The sequence below is a fragment of the Pieris rapae genome, chromosome 11 (genome assembly GCF_905147795.1).
Source record: "Pieris rapae chromosome 11, ilPieRapa1.1, whole genome shotgun sequence".
NCBI lineage: Eukaryota > Metazoa > Arthropoda > Insecta > Lepidoptera > Pieridae > Pieris > Pieris rapae.
In genome coordinates, this window is record NC_059519.1 from 1,271,803 (window position 1) to 1,287,332 (window position 15,530).

At 31.6% G+C, this 15,530-nt stretch overlaps 1 protein-coding gene across 4 annotated transcripts in view; it reads right to left on the bottom strand.

Moving 5' to 3' along the window:
* LOC110999446 (syntaxin-1A) overlaps window positions 1-15,530 on the bottom strand; it is a 60,275-nt gene that overhangs the window by 38,368 nt on the left and 6,377 nt on the right. The gene's annotated exons all lie outside the window — the stretch shown is intronic.

Below are 15,530 nucleotides of genomic sequence, written 5' to 3' on the forward strand. Positions count from 1 at the left end.
GTGGAACATGGTGTAATGGTTGCAGTTCCTGACAAACATTGTAAAACAAAAAACTTGGCGATTAAAAAGAGTGACGGAAAGTTTATTGCCAGTTCTTCTTTTCCGTTCTACGTCCTTGATTTGAGAACTGGCTGTAAATGTAAAATTAGAAGCATTTTTTTGACGTTCATAAGTGTATATTGATTTCATATACAAATTTAAGTGTAAGTATATTTTGTAAAGCTGTATGAATGTTTCAAGGAATAAATGAAGCCTAATTATTATTATTAAGCTGTCAAGCTTGATTCATTAATATTTTTTTGTAGTTCATTAAAAAATGTATTCCGTTAATAGATCTCAAAATAAGTGAATAAAAACAAGCGGTTAAACAATAAAAGTAAAAAACCGTATTGTTCACTCTACGCTACATCGTGCTATACTCTTTTTAGGCCTTCATCTGAATAGCACTTAAAACTCTAGTAGTTAGTAACAATACAATACATTTTTATCAGAATAAACCAAAATCAATAACAATGATTTACAAATATATTTTTATCTGCTTTCAAATTGTTGATTTATTAATGGATTTTTCCTAACATACTTACGTACTTCTATAGAGCCATGTGGTTTTATCGTCTGTCTCTCATCTGACCATAGCTCCCCGTACACCGATTGGCTTTATCTCTATGTGCGAATTGAATTGATTCTGAGTTACAATAAGTATGATCACCTACTTGTCTATTAGAAAAAGAGTATCACAAAAAAGATTCATAAATCTGAGGCCTAGACATAAAAGTTTGTAACGCCACTGGTTACAGCCAATTATTTGGAGCGTAAATAGGCTTAAAATTTATGAGTATAATAATAATATATCAGTCGGAAAAGTTACAAAGAATGGCAATCAAATTCGCCAGTTTTATTCCTACGATCCGTAGCAATTACTACCAGTTATTACTACAAGATATAAAAAGGCCTAATAAATGTATAACGTATTATTCGGACAGGTCAGTACAAGAATTGTTCAAGTATATAATGTAAACTTGATTGAAGACTCAGAAATATATAACCACTGTTGAGACTTACGGGTCTTTAACACTTAAATCTAGATGATCTAGGTCATATTATTTATCGTATATCGCACCTCAAATGCTTTAACAAGATTATGCCTAAGTCATAATTAGGTACTAGTCAATAAGTATTCGGCGGCTTATGATCGAAAACCGATTATCGATAAGTCAATTTCATTTTTTTAAGTTGTGGGAGGTTTATTTACTTATATTAATATTAGAAGAAAAGTAAACATACCAATTATTAAAGAAAAAGATATCATATTTAATGGACGGTAATAATCAGAGGATATGAAAATTAGCATTATTCCAATGCTTCCAAGAATACGATCACAGCTCCCGTACACACACCTCAAGTAAGTAGGTACATTCACATAATCACATAACACACCCGAATTAGGTACCTATACAAGTTAAATTAATCTATTTTTATTGATTTTATTCATCGCATCCTTTAAGTTGCTTATGTTTCGCAAATGTTTGACCATTTGTACATATTATGTATCCCAAGTTTAGGTATATCTCTAGTATATTTGTTTTTATATATAATTTAAGCTAGCTGGAGAACGAAAGAAAGAAATAAATACTTTTTCTAAAAAAAATCCGACCTTACCTGACCTTACTTTGTATTATACTTATTTTTTCCTAAGATAACCTCTACATAGCTTGATAGTCGCGCTCTGTTTTATTCAATACAAAAAGTCTTAACCAAAAAGTAATGAACCGTAAAACACAATTTGATGGAAAGACTAATACCGTACGTAGCTTGGCCGATACAGCTTTTAAGAATGATCACATATTGAAGGAGTAAGAACAGCTCATAGTTTAAAATGTTATTAGCATTTACATAACTACTCACCGGAAATAAAGACCGTCCCAAATAATGTGTCGCACTCTGAATATGGTAATAAAATTTTCACTTTAGCCACGCTAGGGGATTTTAACTTTAATATCTCTCGGCAATGGATCCACTTAGTTGAGGTGGGCAGCCATTATTCAATTTATACAGGCAGTTCCGTCCCCACAAAGATCCTATGATCCGGATATATATGGATCACTATTCAAAGTACAAACATGTACATGCGAAGTTGTTTGGATCGAGATTCTATCACTCTTACATATGAGGCATACCTTATCCATATTTAGAGTTTCAGGGTTCACATATGATTTTAATTTTTTTAAACACATATATATCTATACTTTTCATACATGTTTATCATCAAAGGACTGTAAATGCGTATTTTTTAAGCTTAGAGATTGGCGAGCGATAAAAATTAAGCAAATTTTTAAATTATTTAAAGTAATGAATTTGTTTAGGCCATATGGCACAGAAATCGTTCAATAAACTTTTAATGACGAGGAAAATAAAAGGAAAAACGGGTCCCGTAATACGATGGAGAAATCAATCATTACAGCAGGATTAAGTTAAAAAATTATACGTAAGATATTTAGCGAGTGATAAATGAAATAAAAAAATCGTCGACTTAAAATAACCTATAAGTTTTATACCAAAAACCAAATAAATATATATATATAAACCATGTTTGCTTTTGAAGACAAAACCATACACATGTGATATGAATGCGAATTGTTTGGGTAAATTTAACATAAACTTCTAAACATAATCATATTATGTACATATCTCTGCATCAGTCAATCTATATCGACCCATCCGGCAACCACGACGAAGTACTTGCACGCAGCATTCGGATATAAAAGCAAAGTTTTTAAATCCGATTTTTTATTATAGTTTTTTTGCATGAATGCAGGCAAAGTTACCCAGTTACTATGCATAACGCGCAGGCTTTGTCATAGAACCAGCAAGAAGTCCGTATGTAGGTCACGGCAAAGTTGTTGGCAGCGCCATAGGCATTATAATAAAACCATTACACGATAAGACGACGGGATATTCCCATAATAGGCCTTTTTATTAATGTTCAGGTGACTTACAACTAACGATAAGTTAAATTTATAACAAAATATTATTGCAATATAAAATAATCGATAAAAAGGAAATAAACTTTTGTTTAATTATTGATACAAGAGCATTTATATATGATATGCTTACATATGGTTTTACTTAATTAAAATTTAATTAAATAAAAAATATAAACGTAGGTATAAAATGACGATTTCTATTAGAAAGATATTAAAAACATTCCAATAATAAAGACTTTGTATTTACTTACTGTTACCGATTATGCCCGAATGCCACGTATTTCAAAGGCAAACAATCACCCTAGTTTAATTATGTTAACGAGAGAACCTTTGTAAATAATTCATCAAGTACTAGAACGAAATCAGGATACTATGAAGGCCAGGGCAATTTTATATTACACCCTGTTACAAATTTAATAAACGAATTGCGAGCAGAATACAAAATGGCGTTCATATGCGTAAACTTTGTGAACGTATGACTGGGCTCAAGTCTTACAATGCCCACTCGCTGTGTATAATTCTCGTATTGTACCGAGTAAAATACAATACTTTTATTTACAATTTAATGTGCTTTTGGTACTTGGATAATTAAAATGCGTTTAAACTTTACATACATACAGAAGCGAGATTATCGATGTTATATAGAATAATATGATGATAACAGTTAAATTTGTTGTTAATACCATTTGTAGCAATGTTTTTAATAGATCTACAAACAAGACAAAATAAATTTAGCAATATAAAAATATATTTTTGTATGTATAATGCAAGTGTATGAGCTACAAGCTACAAGCTACAAACCTATACAAGGTTAAAAACGCATCACAACAAAAATAAATATATTCTATAGTTTAAAAATCCGTGCAAAAGATATCGTAAAAGCGACGCAAAAGACAAGTCATTGAAGGCAAATAGTCATAAGTAATCAGGGAAATAGAAAATCCGGCCTACACCCTATAAAACAATATACAGTTGATAACCCTCGAACGCAAAGCATTTAATACCATCATGTAAATACGTTATATGACGATAAAATTGCTGACGCAACCACTTCAGCTCGCCCAATAGATGACGTAAACGTTCCAGTTCCACTTTTCACCCAAATGAAATTGATAACAGATCTTATGAACTTGTAGCAATGCAATTAGAAAATTCAAGGTCTATACAGGATAGTGAAGCAAGAAATCACTGAAAAATATTCCAATTATAGATAGCTATGACATTTCTGAGAACAAAAACTGTGTTTTTTCATAGTCATTAATATTTGCTAAAGCTGTTAAAAAGGCTTATGTACGATGCATTTCGGGGAAAGAAATACTTTTATTAACTCCAATATAAGAGCTCTATACATTATGTGTCACATAACAGCCGTAAATATATATACGAGCGACAATTAATTAATTAAATCAGGTAATATTAAATCCTCCTTAGTAATAATATTCACTATTATACAGAGCGTAACACACATTGGAAAAGAATCACAAAATACAAATTTTATTATACTAAGCACTTATAGGTAAACATGACAGATCAAGAGATCATACAAATATTAAACAACTAAACAAAAAAAAACTTAACAAAAATAATCACGAATCGATTAAATGCATAGAAATGTCAACATAGTAACAACATTTACTTTCTATTAGGTACCGTAATAAATTGAAACTTATTACTAAGAGAGAGAGAGGAAGTATGAGCACCCTAATATGATTACAAAGTTATTATTAGAACAATATAAGCTCAGACTCGCTTGCCAATATATCGTTCAGAAGAAATTAACTTTGTTGCTAACAGAATTTCACTCAATATTTGTAACGTTCTAGTGCAGACACATTTCATTGATATTTTTCTTGTTGCGCAAGTAAATAGATTTTACTTACTACGTAAACTTCTATATAACCAGTTTTTATTCTTTATAGGCAACTTAAGAGACACAGGATGAGAGGGAAGAAGTAAAAATGGAACAATAGTAACAGATTGATACCCACGTAACGGGAAACGAAAGAGAGGCAGATGGGAGGGAGAATAAATGTATAAACAGAAACTCTATATATAGGTAATAATCGAAAAATCCAAAAATGAACCTAAGAAATACATTCGGTTATTACATGATAGTCGTGTAGGTGTTATTGTGAATTTATACGCAAGACACGTATTTCAATCGAACAAGTTTCGCCGTTTCAAGTGGTATTGACTGTTAAGGAAACTGAAAAAGCAAACTATAAATGGGTTCCCAAATTTGCCCTCGATAGTTTCCTTAACAATTACAATATAGTTAATTATTGTATAAGGTTTTATTATATTAATTAAAATAACTTTTAGATTACATGCGTTTCTTTATCTCCTTAACAATTAGACTGAAATTGAGACTATAGAATTGAGATATATAATTTTACATTCTGCTGTAACAGGTCACGCCCATAGCAAAATATGTACTTCCTGAGTTTGGGGGGCAATTTGCGCAATGTGCAGTGATAGAAATATATGATATCCGCAATTCAATGAAAGCTTAATTGAAGAAAATTATAACAAATTAATAATTAAAGTTTTTATATCGAGATATCTACATATATCTATGACTTTTATTCTTCCACCAATTTTCTTTAAGTCTTAAAGAAACCATAATTTCATGTCACAAACGCACATTTATTATGCTTACCGCATTTCACATCAACTCAAGATACAAACATAACAAAAATAATAATACACGTACAAACCAGGGATGACGCAGGGAAACGGATTAAAGGTTTAAGCCCATATGTTTCAATTAAACGAGAAGATTCCACGGAATCCGTAAACGGAATTGTGAAACAATCCCACGATTGTTATTTTCAAATGTATTTATTAACAGGCTTTTGATACACAATTGGAACATATATTTGAAATATGTATCGAAAAGAAGAGAAGAGAACATGCGTTATTGCCACAGTTTTACAACTACTTAGTTACAATTAAATTAAACTTATTAGAACTTGATTATATTTTTTTGTTAGGTGATCTTTATGTCTATGAGACAGAGAAAGTAAGCGAAAAGGATTTTAGTGTAAATAACTGGCTGCGCACCAATGGAGTTTCTTTCTATGTGCGCATTTAACTTTGCTCGAACGGTGAATGAAAACCTCGTGAGGAGACCGACATGTGTTAGTCGTCGTGTGTCAGGCACTGGAGGCTGATCACCTACTTGCCTATTAAATTTAAAAACTGATCATAAAACAGATTCAGACATCTGAGGAAAAGAACTAAAGATGTTTTAGCGCCACTGATTTATTTAATTTACTTTTTATGATTTTTTCCATGACCCATTACTTACTTACATTATGTTAGTAAAATTTAAAATACATAACAAGCAGTCATAATTAGCATTAAAATAACGTATTAACCTATTATGCGGCCACTATGCATCATTTGTTGGTAATGGAATCAATCAAATTTACAAACTGCTAAATTTTTGTCTAGTTTAGTGTTTCCCAGCACCATTGTTGAATTCACAAACGGCTCTGTTACTGTTGAATTTAGTTCTTTACAAATAGAGGATACGAACAAAACAATGCTCGATAGCGGTACCCAGACAATAATGGTATTAAACGGATGTAGGTCAGTTAAAGCGCGATTTTAAAATCTCGCTACATAATTACGAAGTCACGACTCGTGGGAAGGCACTCGACGGCTTTTAACCTGCTCCATTTAATTATTTACTTATAAAATTCCGGTAATAATAATATTAAAATTCATGAATGTTGTGACCTTGAATCCCTTTGTGTTGTGTTTGTGTACATATGTACGGATTACAAACGTACTGCTACGTTTGCAATGAAAATCACACCATGCAGCAATATGATTTGCTACTGTATTCATTTTCATTATATTTTATTATATTCACTTAAGTTAGTTCGCATTCAGACGTCGTACCGGGTGCAACTCATATCCCAATCCCATCTCACTCCACTAGTTTAGTCCAATGCTCTTTAAATACTTAAATAATTATCCTTTTAAATATTTTTATAATTAATCCCAACCCCGAACAACTTATTATTTTTTATTTATTGAACTTTTATTATCAAACTAGCTTTATCTGTAATAATCTCTACAGATACTTTAAGTATGGGGCGTGTATTATAGTCGCTTGTTAGTCGGCATAGCCAGTACTTAAATTGGGCAATCAACACAAGTAATCGTAAAATTAAACCAAACTTACACCCAAAGACTTTATGGAAATCTTAAAAATATAAATTATAGTAGAACAAATCAACATTAACAATACGTCACAAATTTACGACACCGGTCATATTTTTAACTATGAATATGATATCTCGTTAGCTTAAGTAACTTGAGTTTGTTCATTAAAACATTCCGCTCTTTTGAATCACATTTTCCACGTATACAGATATCATATTTATATACTGAGGTGCTCATACATATATCACTTGTAGAATATATTGGTATTTGCAACATACAACAGCGAATAGAAGCCCCATAATTTATATACAGTTAGCAAACTTGAAATTTGGTGAATCATAGGCCTCTTAATATGTCATTACAAGACTGGCGCATTGCAAACAATTCTAACCGTTAATTCATTCCTTAACTACATTAGTCATATTACTATTTTAACCCAGTTTAAACTCAAACATCAGCAGTTTTAGCCTAATGGCTTCAGCGTGCGACTATCATACCTGTGGTTCCGGAGGACTTCAGTCCCCGGCTGTGCATCAATGGAGTTTCTTTCTATGTGCGCATTTAACATTTGCTCGAAGGAAAACATCGTGAGGAAACCGACATGTCTCAGACCCAAAAAGTCTACGACGTGTCTCAGGCACTGGAGGCTGATCACCTACTTGGATATTATATTTTAAAAAAAATGATCATGAAACAGATTCAGAGGCCAAGACCTTAAGAGGTTGTAGCGCCACTGATTTTTTTTAAACTAAAACACTAATATTTTCCTCTAAGTCACAACAAATTCATTTTAATTTAAAGTACCACCACCTACCGAAAAAAGCCTGCAAGAGAATAAATAGTTATATGGTTAAGTAGACATAAAATAATATATGACTGATAGTTTTAGTAATTACCCGCATATTTAGACAGAAAATAAGGTAGACATAGAAAATTAATAATTTCATCGATAACCGTGTAGTGAAACGATTGGTTTTTAAAAATTGTTGTTAATTATTGTAATATTTTTTTATTTAATAACAATAATTAATGTAATCGTGGTGGGTACTTAGGTACCTACTGAAATTTTGAAAAAAAACTTTGGCAATTTAAAAGAGTAACAGAGTTTACTCCCAGTTATCGTCTGTTTTACACCCTTTATTTAAGAACTGGCAGTAGATATAAATATAAAACCAATTTCTTTTTTCGACATTTATAATTCTACATACAGTTATCTACGTATACATGAATAAAATATTGATTTGGATTTTAACAATGTATGATTATTAAGTGCGTCACAGGCCCCAACGGGCTTTTCGTCAACATGATTTATCTGGCTGCTAAACTAATTTAGTGCAATTGACAGATACGGAATATTAAACAATTATTATTTAACCATATTTAATCGTATAACGTCTTCGAGAATTGTTTAATTGTGATACGATACGATATTTCCGACGAAATTCTGACTAAATAAAGACAACTAGAATTTATCACATGTGTCGGATTACGTAATACATTACACGGCGAAATCCCAGCGCTAAGATAAAACGTTATCTTTTTCTAACAAATCGAATTTTTTACGAGTCGTTGTCTTTTCTATAGATCGAGTAAATAATTTATTTATTTTTTATCATTTAATTTTCTGAGTATCGTTTCTATAAAACAATGCAAAATTTGTTTATTCTATACAATATATATAATGCGCATATTGTGCGAGACCACGCTTGCGCTTGTGTGTGGGTGTGAGACAGAAAGAGAGAGAGTAATATTATATACGTCTATTTAGTACAAAACATATGGTGTGACTTTCTGAAATAAAGCTACGTTAGTTGTTGTATATATAGATTATAAACAATCTGTTGTCAATAAAAAAGTTCAATACAGAAATCTTACAATAGGATAGGTTTTAATCTAGGTTTTTAATAAGTAATTATGAAATAGTTAAATTAATTTGAGATAATATTTTTTATTAAGATATTATATGGAGCATGGTGTTATAGCTCTTTAAAAACATGAAAAAATACTGTAATTAAAAAAGTGGGCGTAGAGTTTATTTCTCCTCCCTATCGTCTGAGGCCAGCCTTAAGATTGAGAACTATATTTAGCAGCATATTTTTTTATACAGACGTAAATGTATACTAATCCTAAATATTTTTTTTTATACAACTGCATTGTCGAGCATTAGTAGTATTACGTTACTATAACCTTGTGGGATATTACTATTGATTTATTCAACACGTTCTGTATTCATTTTTTATGTAACCCAGATTAACTGTAAATAGCTTACTGAGGTTAAACGGAACAGCGTCCCAAAGGATCATAATTTATTATATCCAGACCGCGGTAAATATTTTAATACGCATTAGTGGTGTACATGAAATAGAGCACAACGTTCCTTTTGATTTTATTGGATAAATATATTCAATTCGGTAGGTACAAATTCCTGAATATAATATAAATGTTGTGTGTCGTTGTTACACGGCACTTTATATCAATCCTTTAAAAAAATCAATGGCTCTAGAACCTTTGGCCTCAGAATGTCTGTATCTGTTTAGTGACCATTTGTTTTTTGTAAAAGGCAAGAAGTAACCATACCTCTTGCAACCAACAATTTGTTTAAATTAAACTTTAACAGATTTAAACAGGAATTAAAAACTCTCGGAATTAAAATCGCACTTCTCGGCACTCAAACAGTTAAAATCAGCTGACATCAAAATCAAGGTTATATCTTTGCATTTTAGGCATACGTGAGTAAAAAAACCTTGGCACTCAAAAAGTTGAAGCAAACAATTAATTAGAATTTTAAACTTAAATAATATTTACAACAAGTAAGTATATTTTATAATAATGAGAGTAAATTTTTAATTAAAACGAACTTAATCCTAGCATATTCTTTCAGAGAAACAAGTACATTACTTGAACGAAAAGTGGCTGTCATAAGACGTTAACTTCAGTGACCTATTTTGCGAAGTTCTCGGCGATATCATGGTTAATTTAATCGATACTTTAAATCAGCTATTTAAACCTATTAACAACCGCCGTGGTACTAGTGCTACCACGTTTTATGCATTAAATAATTTCATATTGTTACCATAACTATGACGTACGAATGTCTATCCTATGTATAAACCACTGGGCCGTAGCTTTTGTTACATTTGTTTTAATAGAAGATAACTAACGTTAATATTTTGACACAGATTTAACATATTTTATTTTGACCGAAGGGGGAAGATGATTGGACACCTGGTGCGACACGACAACTTCTTTACCATCTTGGAGGGGAAGATAGAAGGCAGGAGAGGACGAGGAAGATTGGCTTGTATAGATCAGATTAAGGAAAAAGCTAAAGGGTGGAGCAGACAAGAGCCCAGCTCTTAAATTTTATGAACTGATTTCGACACACAACCCTATCTATATCTTTTGGGTTTTAGCCAGATTGCACCGTTTTCTTTCACCGTTTTTATTTCATATACGAGTAGTCGAATTAACTGTCTTCGATTTTTGAATTTGTCACATGCCTTCCTTCACTGTACGAGTATGCACACATAGACAGAATGTACAGTTTTCGCAAAAGGGGACAAACCTAAAACCAACAGGGATGACAACAAATTCTCAATAAATAGGCGCTATACGCTACTGTCTAAAAAAACAAAACAAAATGGTACAAATAACATAGCAAGAGACGTGAGTAGAAACAGGTAACAATAAGGGAAAAGATAGACCGCGGTAGGGATTACATAACAGACAAGTTCGGTAATCGTTTACAAACATTTCGTTCCTCTACGAAATATCTTACTTCATTTTCCTTTAGTGAACATTTTGATTCTGTCTTAACTATGCACAAGGGCGTAAAAATAACACGAATATAGGTTTTATTCGTAAACCCACAAAATATATCTAATATTTACCTCGTTATTTACAATGTGACGTTATATATGGTGTAGTGTTTAAACTATGTGAGCTGGTCACGCAAAATGTTTAATTTTTTGCCAGTACTTTACAAAATTAATTGTTTTGTGACACTTTATGCTTTCGTTAAAATTTATATAGGACACAGAAAAACCGTTAAGAAATATGGAGATTCGGAAATTACGAACACGATGCATATAGAATAAAAATACCTGATTTTAGATAAACTGTAAAACATTTAAGATGTGCAAGAAGGCTTCGTAAAACTTATTGGGATTTACTACTACATTTAAATTTCATTGCAGCCATGTCACAATTGGTGCCTACAATTCTTGGCTAGAAATTTCGTAGGGGCTGTCTGTGTTCAACAAATTACATATTTAAGACCGATTGACCTCAAACACCTAGCAATGAGCAAGGCTATAGTTGATTCAATATTACTCGGATTATTCAAATTGCGTCTTTATTGCTAGCTATTAAGGTGCATTTTACTGTGTTTGTTTGTTGTGTTAGTCATGCTTGAAGCGTTCGTAACCCCCCAGGGCATCGTCTAAATAAACACATTGCTTGCTGCGCTATTTTAGTTAATTAGGATATTGTAAGGATATCTTAGAATATTGAGATTGATTGAGACTTAGTGCTAAATATTACTTCGAGCTATATATGATGAACCTTAACTTCAATTCAAATAGGTAATATAAAATATATTACAGACTGAACTTTGGAACACGAGGAGTTAATAGGAGATGATATGAACATTTCCTATCTCGAATCATCGATTTGATTTAAGACGTTGAAGCTACGGTAGAATGTAAGAGAGATCCCAGGGTTTCTAACGCGGCCTTGTAGGAACTACCTGAAGAGTTTAAGTGGGTATCAACCAGTCTTTGAAAAGCAGAGTTTCTGGTGTTGGTCAAGTACCACAGTGGATGCGCAAATGCATTTCCATTGTAGCTTTAAAAAATAGTTCAACGATTTTAGGGGACATGCCAAATCAATACAATAAAAACTTGGGTACAATCTTGTAAATCTCGTCCTTCTGTTGTAGATTATAATATGTATACAGGGTTTGCATGACCCCAGGTTGAGAATCACATATAATTCTACTTTGTGTTTATAAAGCTCTGGAAGCATGTTAAACAAGCTACTTTAACTTAACAAAATAAGCTATTTATTTGAAAATTGTCAAGTGCAAATTGAACGTGTAAGGTAAGCATAGGATTATCTTATAGTGCTTCGTAATACACTTATAAACGAACCCTATGGAATTCAGGTTCACATTCTTTTAATTTTGAAAAAAGAACATTTTTATATAAGCTCCTCTATGGTCTGCAATACGCATGGTATGAATAGATATATGGTATGATATAATGGTATAAATAGATATATGATGGTATAGATAGATATATCGGTATAATATTTTAAAAACATTCTAAGTATAAACTTGATTTTATCTAGATTTTGATCGATATTTGAGACATAAGAAAATAAAGATACGATACAAACAGTGATTAAAAACTATTTTGTACGGTAAAATCTGAATTACAAAAATTACAATCTATATAAAAAAAATGCGATACTAGTCTGCAATAACAAGCTTATGTAAAAATCGCAAATCAGCAACTTAGCTAATAAAAGATTAAAAGGTCTATTAATAAACTCGATCTAAATCGCTTGATAAATCAACTAATTTTTATTCCTTTTGCGCAGATTGTGTACTAATTGGTACTAGGGCAACAGGGCGAAATGGCAGAGTTTAACCTTTTGTTCTTGAGGTTGAACCATTCGCTTTCAAACTACGTTTCAGTTAAAGAATGGTAATTGTACTTCCATTCTTGTAGACTTACATAAGCGTTTAACAACGAGTTTCATAAAGAATTTTTATCATACAAGCTTGTTTTGACATTTCCACGCTATCATGACGTTATCTTTTAAGAAACGAATAAGCCATATCTAAATAAATCTCATATATCTAAACTCCGTTAACTCGTGGAAAGTACATAAACCGCTATTCATTCAGCCTGGCATAATTCACGTAGATTTTAACACATGAAAAGTGTTTTTTTATTATTTTAGATGTCCCGGTGAACTTAATATCACCAAACAGAATCTCAAATTGCCGCTATGAAACAGAAATTTTTGAAGAAATTTATACATATATATATATACTCACTCGTCAAGCCATTCTCGAGTTTTCATTAATTTTATTCACAGTCATTTTTATATAGACAACTCAAATTATTGTTTTTTTTTTTTCACATTAAATTGTTCAACTGTCCTGCCTGAACGCTTTCTATATTTAAGCTTAAGAGTTAAAAGAATTATCACATTTCCTAGAAAATATAGTTTCTCTTTACATAATGTAACAACATTTTTGTGCACCAAAATCACCAATTGACTGTTGGTTTATAAAACTACATATAACAATGTTACTTATTGCTTTAAAAAGCTATGAATACACTAATCAATACCACATTTTCTATAACCTCCACACGTATGTAATTTTTAAACTGCATTTAAAACACGAACGACATACAGATGTCATGTATTACACTGCATTGACAAAGTTGATTGGGAACCGAGTCTATTTCCGATGCGACTAACACCACATGCTGCCCTGGTTTCTAGTTATTATTCAATTATCGCATTGATTTTAGGTTTTAATTTCTTAAACTTCTAAAGCATACACATTGTGTGCATACTTTTAGCATATCCATTACGTCTTTAACAGAGGCAACTGTTAACTCTTTAAGTCATATGACATACATACACATTAATGTACATAACATATTTTACCTTTGAAAATTGTACCTTTGAATAACTGTTATCGACACTCATTCCCTAATTACTTATAAATTAAAACAGTTAGTAAGGCAAGGTCCGTTCGAGTATATTTAGCATCAACTCTTAACACTAACTATGGCTCAAAAAAAATCTGATACGTTTTAGACACAGGAAAGTCATACTTTCTTTAGTGCCAAATACTTACTTACTTATTTATCTACTCATATTTTATAGAACACCCTTTAAGTTTTCGAAGTAAAATAACTTTGTTGTGCTTACATTTACTATCTGAATCGAAATATATAAAGAACTATTATTTGAATTATCGCCACATTAAAGTCACACGCTGAACGTAACTTCTACACATATATGTATATTTATTAACTTTACGAATATATATTGTATTCTTAGTACAATAACCAAAGCGTAAATTTAGTAACAAGTTCTGAGACTAATACAAAGGAACACATAAAAAATAAGACGAACGTTTCTCGACGACCATTTTAAAATCCCAACGATACTCTTCTATGTGATAGACAAAATATTACTTACATAAACTTATTTGCAAACAATTTTAACATATTATAAAATTACGTAACCCGGCTGTAACTCTCTGTAAGAACGCGAGAAACTCAGAACTCAGAAGTTACCGAAGGGATTTTGGCGGGTTTTTCCCCAATAGACAATGTGATTCTCGAAGAAGGTTTATGCGTGTTCATTACGCTTTTATGACTGAAATTTAAGAATTACTGTTGAACAGGTCGCTAGATATTCGTAAAACCAACCAAGATTTAAAATACAGTTTAATAATTATATTTCCTTTATATTCTGACTCTTTATTCGTAAACCGTCGCGGTTTAACAAGTTATGTGCAAGAATGTGATAAACGTGTTTAATCCAATACAATGTTCCTTCAAAAGTGTGATTCAAAAACAATAATGAACTCATGCTAATTTAAAACCCTTTTAGTATAATTCTGGCCGTGGCTTTAGTAGTTAACACCTAAAGGTCAATTATGATTCAAGAAAAATATACCTAAAACTGATCAAAAAATCGTAACGAGATTGTGATGACTAGATTTTATGAAACAGGACACCGCCCATGGACCTGTCACTACGAGGGCCTCGCAAGATCGTAGCCGACCATGAAAGGTATACTTTTCTTGATATGTATCAATCAACAATCATTTAGTCATGTAGGTAACATAATGTACACCTATGAACGTCAAAAAAAATTAAATATTTATAAAATTATTCTAATTTTACATTTACTGCCACTTCTCAAATCAAGGGCGTATAACGGAAGAGAAAATGTGGCCGCCTCTCTTTATAATTGCCAAGATTTTTTTACACAATGTTTGTAAGGAGCTGCAATCATTACACCATGTTCCATATGAAATCTTGAGAAATAAAGAATAATAAAATAAATTAAAAACAAATATTTGTCCTCTATCAGCAGGATATCGAACCAGGGAGACGTGTTTAAAAGCTACTACTAGTACTAGTTGATGGATTTAAGATTATAAAGAAGTATGATGACAATGTATTCTATTCAAAACGCTTCCCTAACACTTCATGTTCATAATAGTGCACTTCAAAATAACGCAGAAATTCAATTTAAAAGTTTTCCAACGCTTGGAACGCTGCAACAACTCTGATAACTATAATTATGACAATATCACAGAGCTTGAATGCA